The sequence below is a fragment of the Lemur catta genome, chromosome 1 (genome assembly GCF_020740605.2).
Source record: "Lemur catta isolate mLemCat1 chromosome 1, mLemCat1.pri, whole genome shotgun sequence".
Taxonomy (NCBI): Eukaryota; Metazoa; Chordata; class Mammalia; order Primates; family Lemuridae; genus Lemur; species Lemur catta.
Genome location: NC_059128.1, coordinates 96,486,601 through 96,500,115, shown reverse-complemented (window position 1 = coordinate 96,500,115; position 13,515 = coordinate 96,486,601). Strand labels below are relative to the sequence as shown.

Genomic DNA, 13,515 nt, shown 5'->3' with positions numbered 1-13,515 from the left:
GAGTAACAGTCCACATTATCTTTCTTACACATTGTCTATGATTTCCCATTCCTGATTCTTTAAAGTGAAGTAAAAATGTAGACTCTTGCAGAATAATCACAGTATAAAATTTTAGTTTTATGATTTCCCCCAATCTTAATGTTCATCTAATTTGACAGTAATGTATTTCAGTGACTTGGACTTACTGAGTCTTTCCACAGCTTTTAACTATTGTTCATAGAAAAAAAAAGAAAGAAAGAAACATTTCATTTGCAGTCATACTTCATCAGTTTATCTGATATTTAAATATATTACTTAACTACAATACCAGCTACAACTGTACAAATGAGTTTGGGAACAAGCTGGCTCTTGGTAAGCACATAATTCGGCCAGTGGGTGCCAAAGCAAGTGGGTACGGCAGAGAGCAGCCTGCTAGCTGTGCATTCTGCACGCTGTGGGCAGCGCTCAGCGTGCTTTACAGAGAGAACCAGTGTGCTTCCTAGAGAGAACTGAAGAGTGTGAGTTAGCCAAGAGGAGGGTAATAAAGAGAGCTTCCACTGTGTCTCACTGGATTTCATTCCCTAGTCAAACAGATGCCACAGGTGAGAAACCTTCATTACACACCAGCATGTCAGTGCCCCCCCACATACACACCCCAGCTCTGAGCTTGAAGGGTAGAAATAAGCATGATCCTCCACTCTTCCTTCACCCCCTCTATCACAAACCTCCAGGAGGCAGGAGATGGAGACCTAATTCCCTCCCTGCCCCACCCCATATGGGGAGGTCCAACACTGCCTTACAAATAACACAGCACATGGGGCCAAAGAGGATGTGAGGCTGAGGTCATTGATTCTCCTCACTGGTAACTTGCATGCTGGTGCTATGGACTGAACTGTGTCTCCCCAAATTCATATGTTGAAGTCCTATACTCCAGTGTGACTGTATTTTGAGATAAGGCTTATCGGAGGTAATTAAGGTTAAATGAGATCATAAAGGTGGGGTTGTAATCAGATAGGATTGGTGGCCTTGCAAGAAGAGGAAGATCTCCCGCCCTCCCCAACCCGAGCACACATCAAGGAAAGGCTCCGTAAGCCGGCAGTGAGAAAGCAGCCATGTGCAAGACAGGAAGAGGGCCCTTGCCAGAAGCCAACCATGCTGGCACCCCGATCTCAGACTTGCAGCCTCCAGAACTGTGAGAAAATTAATTACCGCTGTTTAAACTGCTCAGTCTACGGTATTTTGTTAGAGTAGCCTAAGCAGACTGAGGCAACGGGTCAATAGTCTCATCCTGCTAAAAGGTGCAGCTAAATCTCACAAGCTAAGCCCCTGGTCCCTCAGGTATGGGGACCCAGAGCATGTGTGGCTGGGAGTTACACAGTGCATGCCCTCTGGTGTCCTTTCTCCCAGGTCTCTCCACAAAGGAGCCCAGTGATGACCACATTTAGAAATATGTCAAATGCAGACAGACCTCATAACTAAAACTTGGATGAGGTTACAGCTGCCTGGAGGGCTCCACAGGCTGGCTGGAAACGCAGGCTCGAAAATCTGCTATCAAAAAAGTACACAGAGTGTGCATGAGGGGGTGAGGGAAGGAGGGCTGCATGGAAGGAAAATCACCCTCCTCACAACACTGTGTACTCTTCTCAGTGCTTTACCTTTATTAAGACATTTAATCTACAACCCCACAATTAGAGGAGCTGAGCAAACTCAAGTACAGACAGGTGAAGTTGTCCAAGGTCACATAGCCAGTAAGTAGCACAGCCAGAATTCAAATCCAGGCAGAGAGAATAAACCTCTAACTGAACCATCATGCTGTATTATCTATTCAAAAAGTTCAATATCTTCAAGGGAAGCAACTTAAAAACGTGGGTAAGATGCTAGTATGAGGCATTTAACACACCAGGGCTCAATCATACATGAAGATGGCATACCCTACGTGAAGAGCCCTTTGCCCCAGGTACAAACCTGTCTCCCCTGCACTCCTTTCTGATGATGGATCTATTGGGGCAGATTAACAGTGCCTTGTGATTAATAGGGGGCCACTGGAAATTCAATCCATTTGGCAAGAAAAAGAAATGCTGACTCTGCTCACTTTCCTGACTCTCTTTGAAATAAGTAGTTCTTGTACCTGCAGGAAGAAAAACTAAGTCTGGTCTTCATGCCACCTTTCTCCTTCCTCTACCACCTCCTATGTTTTACTGTTTAACCACCTCCCCCACCAGCTAAGGAACTGGCTCCTGATCTGTGCTTTCAGAATGTGGAGCCGGGCAGAGGCACGACAAACACTGTGACCCGTGGTGGCAAGACTTTCCCAGTGGCAGGTGTGTAAGGGCGGGACCTGGGGGTGGAACAGTGTTGGCAAGTTAACAAGTCACTAGTATTCAGGAGTCCTGGATTCTTACCCCCAATTGTTCATCAACTATTGTGTGACCATGGACAAGTCACTTAACCTTGCCACATCTCAAATTTCTCTTCTGTAAAATGGGAGTAACAACTCCCTGCTTACTTCACAAGCGGAGGGTCAAAATAGAAAACTAATGGCAAGAAGCACTGACATCTTTGACATAGTTCTACACTAATGTAGAGAAATGGGAGGGGAAGTTGGAGGAAGAGGAGGAGCAGCAAAGGCAGCAACAGCAGGATCCAGAAATTACTGCGTTTAATTAGTCTTAAAATGTGCTAAAAGTTTTTTAAAACCTTTTTCAGAGAATGAAAGATGAAACATTTTATCTGAAGGCGAAAGGAAGACCCTGGCACCAAAATGGCTTTCAGTACTTACTAAAGAGATACCAATCAATAATGTAACATTATTCAGTATTGCTTCCTCTCACAAAGGAATTGATGTTCAACAAAGTTCATTTCTGCCCTCCCACAGTAAAATGCTTCAAGCAAAGGGAATTAGAGAGGGGACCCTCACCCCTCAATGACATCACAAAACTCAGAGGGCAAGAATCTGCCTCCTTGACAATCTTTGGTTTTAACTAAAATCAACAAAACTAAGACTGGGGATTATTAAAAAAACAAAACAAAACAAAAAAACCTGGATCTGATGGTAGTGGGTTATCAGAACTTATTAACATTAGTGTCACCACTAAAGTTGGTCTATAACCCCTGACTGCTAAATCTGGCCAAAAAGGAAAAAACAAAACAAAACAAAACAAAAACCTGGAGCTCCAGCACAATCAATCTCTCACATAGCCCTCTCTCCAGGGACCAGCTGTGATCGGCTCTGACCCCCCACCACATTCACCACAACAGAGAGAAAATAGCACACTGTAACCCAAATTCTGCATCACGGCTGTCTAACAGTAAATGCAAGTTCATCGAGATACAAGAAGATTATAGGTTTGAAATGGGAAAGCAGAGAAAAACAAGGGTTGTCATTTGCTTTCTGAAAACACCAGGGAGGCACAATGAAATGGGTGGGAAAGGATGGTCCTATGGGCAAGAACATTGCCTTCCCTCTCAACTCACCCATCTGCTGAGCCTAATTACACTGCCACAACTGGAACTTTTCATTTGTGGCTCAGTGGTTTAAATCAAGAAGCAGCATAAAATGAAGCCCAGGGACGGACCTTGAAGCCCACCTGATCCAACCCCCATCTACAGTTGAGGAAACTGAGGCCCAAAGAGAGCAAGATCACACAGTTCATTGGCGGCAGGTCTCCCAACTCCTAGAACAGATCTCCTTTCAAGGCCCTGCACTGCCCCATCCAACCCTGATGGTCACTGAACTTAGAGGATGGCCTACGGGATGACTGAAGGGAGTAGGGGGGTGATGTCCAGACAAAGGAATGGGGTCTTCAAACTACAAGACACCAAACAGAAACGGCCCACAATTGCATGCCAAATGCCAGCCAGCTGTCACCAACCTGAGCCTTACTCCATCCTCGATGGCAGCCCTTGCCTCTGCCAGGAGGGTACACTGAGGGGCAGGCAGAGGATGACAACCAATCACCATGCTGGAAGGAGAAGAAGGGTCCCCATGCAGGTGGGTGTCCTCACCACAGAGCCCAGGGAGTTCTCCCTGCCCTGTGGCATTTGGCAAGTAAGAATACCACAGGGGCAGGAAACAAGTCAGGTAGCAGGGAAGGAGAAGCAGAGAGCCCCAAGCTAAGAGGGACCTGTACCCAAAGAGTGCAATCCCTTGATCCACACCATGTACCACTCCCAATCTATGAGATCTTGGGCAAGTTACCTTCCATTCTGGTCTTCAGTTTCCACACCCATAAGAAAAGTATATGAGGAGGAAGAGAGGACGGAGGGGAAAGTTCTCTGAAGTCCAAGTCTGTCAACGTGACAGTACACTGAGGAGGTGCAGAATAAGGCTGAGGGTGTGTTCAAGTTGAGGGCTGATGAGCTTCGGGGGGAGTGGGAGAACAAAGAGAAGAACTGGCATCAAGGGTCAAACCATGGATGGCTGGTGGTTGGGAGATGGGGGTACAAAGAGTAGTAAGAGAGGAAAGGAGAATGGGCCTGAAGGAGGAATGAAGAGGGTACCAAAGCACAGCTTACCAACTTCGGATACCACCTGAGGCAAGCCCGTCTGTCAGGGAGCGCAGATGCATTGACTTGGGCCAGCGCCAGACAGCACGGTGGGGAAGGGGTTCTATACCCTCCCACACGTTGGTCCCACAGGAGGGGCTGTTCAACTAACTAGGCAACAAAATTCCAGGATTATGTATACCCACTCTGTGAAAGGAGCCAGGCACCAAAGAGTATATACTCTGTCATTCCATCTATATAAAATTCAAAAAACTAACCTATGCAATTATAAATTAGGAAAGTGATCACCCTTCAGGGGGTAATGACTAAAACAGGGCATGTGATGGTTAATTTTATGTGTCAACTTGCCAGGGTCATGATGACCAGATATTTGGTCATTGTTCTGGATGTTTCCATGCAAGTTTGTTGGTTTTTTTTTTTTTTTGAGAGGGGTGATAACATTAACATTTAAATTGGTGGACTTTGATTAAAGTGGATTACCCTCCACAATGTGGATGGGACTTGTCCAAGCAGTTGAAGGCCATAATAGAACAAAGACTGGACTCCTAGGAGGAGGAATTCTAGCAGTAGGCTGCCTCTACTGCACGTAAGAGTTCAACTGCATGCAACTCTTCCTGGGCCTCCAGCCTGCTAGCCTACCCTGCAGATTTTAGACTTACCAGGCCTCTACAATCCCATGAGCCAATTCCCTAAAATAAACATCAATCTCTCTCTTTCTGTACACACACACACACCCCTGTTGGTTCTGTTTCTCTGGAGAACCCAGATGAACATAGGGCCTGAGGGGATTTCCTGGGTGCTAGCAATGCCCAGTTCTTGATCTTAGTGCTGGTTACCTGGTGTGTTCAGTTTCAGAAAATTCATCAAGCTATGCATTTATGCTACATAAATGAACCTGAACCTGGGAATTAGGCTGTCTAGGTATGAATCCCTGTTTGGCCACTTAATAGCCATGTCAACTTGGCCAGGTTACTTAAAAGCCTTAAACCTCGAGTTTTTCATCAATAAAACAGGGCTAACAGTCGTAATCACATCAAGGGGTTGTTAGGAGACTAAAGGAGCTCATCCACATTTAGCAAAATACCTAGTTCACGGCGGGTGCTCAATAAATACTATCAAATCAAATGTTATTAACCAATAATTAGATGACAACAGCATAACAATATTAAATATTTGTTTAGCATTTAGATGATTCTAACTTTTTAACATTTCACTCTCATTTCATCTCTAAAACCATCTTTTATATTTATCATCACATCTAGACTTAAACTGCCCTTAGCTGTCTATATTCCTTTCACTACTTCACTAAGGGCCTTCCAGTGCCAGAACATATAAATTCTCAGAGAAGACCTGGGAAGATGAAACAATCAATTTATTGTCAAAGGAAAAACAAGGATAACTATCAATGGAGCTTATATGCAGACAAGAAATAATGACCAGGGCCTCAAACCATATAACATGGGAAGATAATCATTATGCTTGCAGAGAACACGGCCTTGGTACTTAGGTGCAAAATTCTATCCTTGGAACGCTACAGGAAAAATATATTAGGATTAGAGAATTTTAGCACTGGACAAAACTTTAAAGACCACCTAGTTTAACTGCCCTATTTTCACTACAAGAAAAACTGATGGGAAGTTACCTGCTCAAGTTCACAGAGCAAGTGAGTATCAGAGTTGAACCTAGGTCTGATTCCCAATGCCTTCATACCTATTTCCCAAGCACAGAGAAGCCACGTGTATGTTTTTCTTTTTTTCTAGTAGTTTCATGACCCAACATGAAAGACTAGCTCTGTGCTGGCCAGAAGCAGCTGATTTCCTGCATATGTCACTGGCCCTGGATGCTGCTTTCAGGAACAATAACTGTGAGACTTTTGTCACCTACATATCTGTCAGCAAGCAGAGAAGAGTAGGCGGCCAAGATGTGATCTGCACGAGCAGCCAGCATCCAGAAAAAGGTATTAAAAAAAAAAAAAAAAAAAAAAACTCTGCTAAATTCAGTGAAGCACATTAAGAACCTTGCAAGAGAATGATTGCCTTGAAGGATGGCTTCCCACAGCTGATTAAGAATCTAAGCCCAAAGCTGGGCTCAACACTAAAACAAAGCAAAGCTGTTATTGCTGAAGGAGGTATAGGAAACTTTCTCCTGCCGTAAATACAAGAGGGAGAGTTTGGCTGTCATGTAGAGAAAGGGAAAGCATCTTGGGAAAACCCCATACCCAAGGTCTATACTTACAGGGCCTGCTTAAAATTGAGACTAGACCAGGACAATAGAGAACCTCCCTACCTCTGCCTCAAGCCTAGCATCACTAAACAGCAATTGCAGTTTACCCCCAGGGGATGGGCAAGAGTGTGGAGAAAGACTGCCTCTGTGACAAAGAAATAAGGAGGAGTTCAAAGCTGAGGGAGCAGTGCAAATACCAAGAAAAAACTATGTACCCTCAGCCTCCACTCTAAGCACAAGATTAAAACACATTACTAGAGAAATGTGAAGCATGTGGTACACTGCAGTTAACAATATCAACAAGAAAACCCAAACCCAGCTCAACTCCTGGCTAACAACCTAACACACACTAACACCATGACAGAACAGGATGCCCATTTCTAAGCATAAAGATGATTGACCTCAGTCTCTGTTCTTCTCCACAATACCTAACATTCAATCAAAAATTACAAGACAGAGAAATCAAGAGGGGTGAAAGGAAAAATAACTTTATCAAGAGATAAGGCAATAAACAGAACCAGACTCAGAGATGACCTAGATGTTGGTACTATCAGACAGGGGCTTTAAAATAAGTATGATTAGTATGTTAAAGGTAGACAATGTGCATAAACAAATGAGGAATTTCAGCAAAGATGAAAACCAAAAATAGAATCAAATGGAAGTGCTAGAAATTTTTAAAACATGGCATCAGAGGTCAGCAGGTTCATCAACAGACTGGACAGAGTTGAGGAAATAATCAGTGACCCTAAAGATAGGTCAATAGAAATTAATCAAACTGAAACACAAAAGAGAAAAAAAGAACAGTAAAAGAAATCAGAACAGAGCATCCAAGAGTTATAGGATAATATCAAATGGTCTAACATATGTAACTGTAATCTTGAATAGGGGAGGGGAAAATGTGGGGGAGAGCGGGGAAAAGAGAAAGAGCAGGGAGAGAAAGAGGGAGGGATGGAGGGAAAGGGGAGAGAACATAGGGCAGAAGAAATATTTGAAGTGATAAAGGCCAAGAAGTTTCCAAAATTAATGAAAGACAACAAACCCAGATCAAAAAAGCTCAGGGCACCCTAAGCAAGATTTTAAAAATGAAAAATTCCACATCTAGACACACCATAGCCAAATTGCTAAAAATCAGAGATAAAGAATAAACATTAAAAGCAGCCAGAGGAAGCATTATAGACAAGAAACAAACAAGAGAATTACAGCAAACTTCTCATCTGAAACAATGTGAGCCAGAAGATAATGCAGTGACATCTTTAAAGCATGAAAAGAAAAATATCATCAACCCAGAATTCTATGTCCAGCCAAAATCTCTCTCAAAAATGAAAACAAAATTAGGCTCAAACACCTAAGATACTCAGGTCAGATGACAGCTTTCACTCATTCCTGACAATCTTGATACTCAGAATTCTCACAGGGCAGGTAGCAGGAATGCAGAGGAAAACCCAGGCCAAGAGTAAAAGGACCGGGGTCTACGGGCACTCTGACTCTGCCACAAAAGCACAATGTGACTTTGGGAAAGCACTCTCACCTTACCTTAGTATGACTATCTGTTTAAAAAAAAAAAAAGGGAAGAGATGAGCATCCACTCACCTCCTTGTGATTACTGTAAAAGGATATTAATACAAAAGCTTGACCAACTGTAAAATACTCTAGAAGCATAAGATATATTCATAACTGTCTTACAGATCATTTAGTATAAACCCCTAATTTTATTTTATTTATTTATTTTTTTTCTTGAGACAGAGTCTCGCTTTGTTGCCCGGGCTAGAGTGAGTGCCGTGGCATCAGCCTAGCTCACAGCAACCTCAAACTCCTGGGCTTAAGCGATCCTACTGCCTCAGCCTCCCCAGTAGCTGGGACTACAGGTATGAGCCACCATGTCCGGCTAATTTTTTTCTGTATATGTATTTTAGTTGTCCAGATAATTTCTTTCTATTTTTTAGTAGAGACGGGGTCTCGCTCTTGCTGAGGCTGGTCTCGAACACCTGACCTCAAGCAATCCACCCGCCTCGGCCTCCCAGAGTGCTAGGATTACAGGTGTGAGCCACCGAGCCCGGCCTAAACCCCTGATTTTAGAGATGGAGAAACTGGGTCTCAGAGACAAGAAGTGTTTTGTCCAAAGTCACACAGACTTATGGCTATCAGAAATTTTGACACTCAATTAAACACTCTTAGGTGAAAACAAATACAAAATTGTACTGCCCACAAAAGAAAAAAATGAAGGCATGTGAACAAGCAATGGAAGGAAACACAGATAAATCAAGTCAGTTGCTATGATGGGGTAGAGGTTTTTTAAATTCCTGCACATTCATGTTGTTCATACAATAAATAACATGGAGAAAATGCACACTGTAGTTAATTATTGCCCTTATGGTTTTACCACCATCCCCAAAAAAGACTTTTTGGGCAAGGACTATCCCACAATTCCCCTAACTCTCATAAGAAGCCTATGACACAGACGGCTGTGTAGTTCAGGATATGCTGGAATAATCAGAGTGAGTTGTGTAGGGATATGAGAGTTAATTGGTTTAGAATGATACAATTTTTTTTTTTAAAGAGACAGGGTCTCACTCTGTCACCCAGGCTAGAGTGCAGTGGCATGACCATAGCTCACTGCAGCTCTGAGCTCCTGGGCTCAAGGGATCTTTGCCTCAGCCTTCTGAGTAGCTAAGACTACAGGCACATGCCACCCAGATCATTTTTTTTTTTTTTTTTTTTTTTTTTAGAGTCAGGGTCTTGCTTGTTGCCCAGGCTGGGATTATAGCCATGAGCCACTGTACCTGGCCATACATAAAATTTAGATAGCAAAAAAGGAGAAATAGCATTCTAGTAGGGGCTATTCTGTGGACAACAGCATAGAATTGGGATTAAGAATATTATAAGCAAAGAGTGTTTGGGAAACAAAGCTTTAAAAAAAATAAGAGACTGAGAGGACAGGTGTTTATTTTTCGTTTCCCTTTAAATCAGGTAGTTTCCAAGCCAATGAACAAATTTTTAAAGTCAAGAAAACAGGTTTGATTAAAGAAACATTAACAGGAACATCCAAGGCTGATATGTTTTGATTGGGGTGGGAAGAGTAAGGACACCGGCCAGGTAAAGCACGCTGGCAGAAGCACTAAGACTGCTGGTGGCCATAAAAGAGCTGGGATACCGCTGTGGGTGGAGAGGAAGGGACAGAGAGTGTTGAAAGGAAGAAAGTACCAAGGGCAAAAAGAAGTGAATAAAAATCACATATTCCTATCATTTTAAAACAGACAAAACCAAAAAACAACTTACCACTTGGAATCAAACAGGCTTCTGAAATCATATAAATTACCTTCCCACGACATGTTTCTGCATATACTCACGCTGAAAAAAACATACATACACACACACAGAGGAGCCTCTGGAGTAATAGGACCACCCACTCACACAGATTCTTCTCAAATATTGGATAACATCCTGAATCAGAGGAGGGGTGTCGTACTGTTGCCTGAAAGAACAGCCTATAGTTCCTTCTGACCCAGTGGACAAAACTTATTTCATATTAGCCACATATGAACTATTTCCTAAAGGATCAGTCTTCTATAGAAGCACAGAAAGGAAAAGTGATGGAGTTAGGAGGCAGACAAAGATCAGAAGATAAAAGACAAAAAGGAATATCACCTTTACCCAATAGTGACAAAAGAAAGATGTAATACCAGCCTGAGTAAGAGCGAGACCTTGTCTCTACTAAAAATAGAAAGAAATTATCTGGCCAACTAAAAATATATATAGAAAAATTAGCCGGGCATGGTGGTGCATCCCTGTAGTCCCAGGTACTCGGGAGGCTGAGGCAGTAGGATCGCTTCAGCCCAGGAGTTTGAGGTTGCTGTGAGCTAGGCTGATGCCACGGCACTCACTCTAGCCCAGGCAACAGAGTGAGACTCTGTCTCAAAAAAAACAAAAAAAGAAAGAAAGAAAGATGTAACAGTCTGAAAAAGAATAAAAATTTAGATGCAGTTGAAGAGATAAGCTTCTTAAATGCTGGGCATGGTATACCTATTAACTCACTTAATCCTCAAAACAACATTAAAAAAATAGGCATGCTGTTTCTACTTTACATATATGGAAATAGAGGCCAGAGCTTTTAAGTAACTTACCCAAGGCTAAAGTTGGAACTCCAAATTTTGATCTTTTTCCACACCATGCTGAAGAGCTGATGTCCTTCAAACAAAACCCCCACGAGCTCATCCCTAACACCAGGTATTTCCCCCATGAGTGTGATTCATTCCTTAAGGTGAAGAATTCTGTCCTGCTAAAATGTAAAGGTGCCTGGAAGGACAATAAATTAAATCCACCCAAAGAGGAGCTCCCTTCAGAGGAACATCCAAGGCTCATATGTTTTGATTGGAGTGGGAAGGCAAGAGTAAGGACACTGGCCAGGTAAACCACACTGGCAGAAGCACTAAGACTGCTGGTGGCCATAAAAGAGCTGAGATACCGCTGTGGGTGGAGACGAGAGGACAGAGAGTGTTGAAAGGAAGAAAGCACCAAGGGTAACTCAGGTGGAAAATGTGATAAATATGTGGTCATCATTAGAAAAACAAAGGGAGCCCTGGGTCTGGTGGTGGCCACAAAATGGTACAGCTGGCTGTTTCTGAAAGGACAAGTTGGTTGAATGTGCTTCAGAAAGCTGATGTATTGGACATTACTCATTCTCTGTTCTTGAGAAGTTGATGTAGATATTAGTAACTCCCTATATAATAATGGTCCACGCTGCTCTCTGAATCAGGGGTACAGGTTGCTCCTCAGTGAGGGAGAAGGTACAGGATCCAATGTGATCCAATCTTAGACCTCATAACCCAGAACCAGGAGGACAGTCAAGGCCCCAATGCAAAAGGTCAATAGCCAGTGCCCAGAATCATACCTAAGGGCAGGAAGATGCAGAGGAAACACAGCATTCAAAATGTGTCTCCAATTCTGGTCTAAGCTGACAATTTTCAATTCTCCAGACTTGTTTCATCCTTATATAGAAGAACAACATGTTTGTTACAGCTGGACCCTCTCCCTGCCCAAAAAGTACACACAGGAGGGGTCAGAAAATCTCATCTCTGAGCACATGTCACCTCTAGGGGAAAAAAAAAAAAACTCACCCCCAGATCACTCTCTAACAACACTCAGGGAATTGTGATCTCAGGATCAGGACTAGTCTGTGCACACATGTGCTTACTGAGGCAGTCGACTTCTTAAACTATGGGTGGAAATCTACTAGTCAGGCCATCAAATTAATAGCAGTTGGCCTGGTAAAGTCAAACCCTACCTGGAAGAAGTAATATCATGGACCAGAGAGAAAGAAAATTAAAACCAAAACTGATTACGCTTGCTTCTGTCTTTTGAAAAAAGGTGGAGGGTGGGCTAAGTCTTTCTGCTATCAATCCCACCTCAGAGTAGACAGTAGTAGAGGACCAGAAAGCTTGCCCATAGTTTGGGACCTGCTCCTGAGCCTGGGGTTAGGCAGAAGCAGGCCTCAACAGCATGTAGAGGTGGAGCTGGAAAGCTGAACTGTTTTGCAAAATAAAATGAGAGAAGCTTGTTTTGGGAGTGGCTGAGAAGCAGCAAGAGAGGAAGGAAAGGATGCACCAAGGGAGGGCAGCAAAGGTCATTTAACGCCAAAGATACTTAATAACGTTAGGTTTTAACTTCTCTGTATTGCTGTAATATAACACACCCACCACTCCAGCCCTGCAGTCCAATCTGCCATGCACATAAGTAGCTCGGTGCATATTTTGTTCTTACTGTTGTTTGGTGGAAACCAAGGAAAAGGGGCCATATTCCAAGCTGGTTCAACACATGGTAAAAAAAAAAAAAGAGGAAAAGCACAGAAATGTGAGTCCCACAGCAGAACTGATCACGAGAATGTAAACCTCCAAGACTACTCCAACCTAGAGGAAGGCATGGGACAGGGAACTCGACTGGACATCTGGCTTATATCCATTTATGCATACAGCTGTGAAAATGCGATGCAGATTTATTATGCAGCACTCACTCCATGACAGGCACTATGTAAGCTAGAGACTAGGTAGGTACACATGAAGAAGACAAGACCCCTGCCCTCACAAGGCAATCTCAGCATGTGCATATCTACGTAAGAGACAGGGAGATAGAAGATACGTAGATAGATGATAGGTAGGGAGAGGAAGGTATCACAATGTAAACCAAGCACAGGAAAGAATGATAACAAGTACAGCAACAGGCTGGGCATGGTGGCTCATGCCTGTAATCCTAACACTCTGGGAGGCCGAGGCGTGAGGATCGCTTGAGGTCAGGGGCTTGAGACCAGCCTGAGCAAAACCAAGACCCTGTTTCTATTAAAAATAGAAAGAAATTAGCCAGACAACTAAAAGTAGAAAAACTTACCAGGTGGGGTGGCTCATGCCTATAGTCCCAGCTACTCAGGAGGCTGAGGCAGGAAGATCACTTGAGCCCAGGAGTTCGAGGCTGCAGTGAGCTATGATTGCTTCAGCCCAGGAGTTTGAGGTTGCTGTGAGCTAGGCTAACGCCACAGCACTCTAGCCCGGGGCAACAGAGTGAGACTCTGTCTCAAAAACAACAGCAACAAAAAAAAAAACAAGTACAGCAACAACTACAGGGTAGTTGGTCAAAATGCTGAAAGTGACGTAGGCACAGGGGATGCTACGGGAACATAGAGAAGGGACCCCCAATTCCATCTAAGATGAGGGAGGGAAAGTGAAGGTTAGAAAACATAATGACTAAGTCTACTCCTGAAGAATATCAGTTTTTGCAGCAGATGGGAAGGGAAAAGCGGTCCAGGCTTGGGTATCAGCC

General features: G+C 43.4%; 1 protein-coding gene across 1 annotated transcript in view; it reads right to left on the bottom strand.

Moving 5' to 3' along the window:
* The window catches only part of MAP2K1 (mitogen-activated protein kinase kinase 1), an 80,218-nt gene that overhangs the window by 42,703 nt on the left and 24,000 nt on the right, over window positions 1–13,515 (bottom strand). The gene's annotated exons all lie outside the window — the stretch shown is intronic.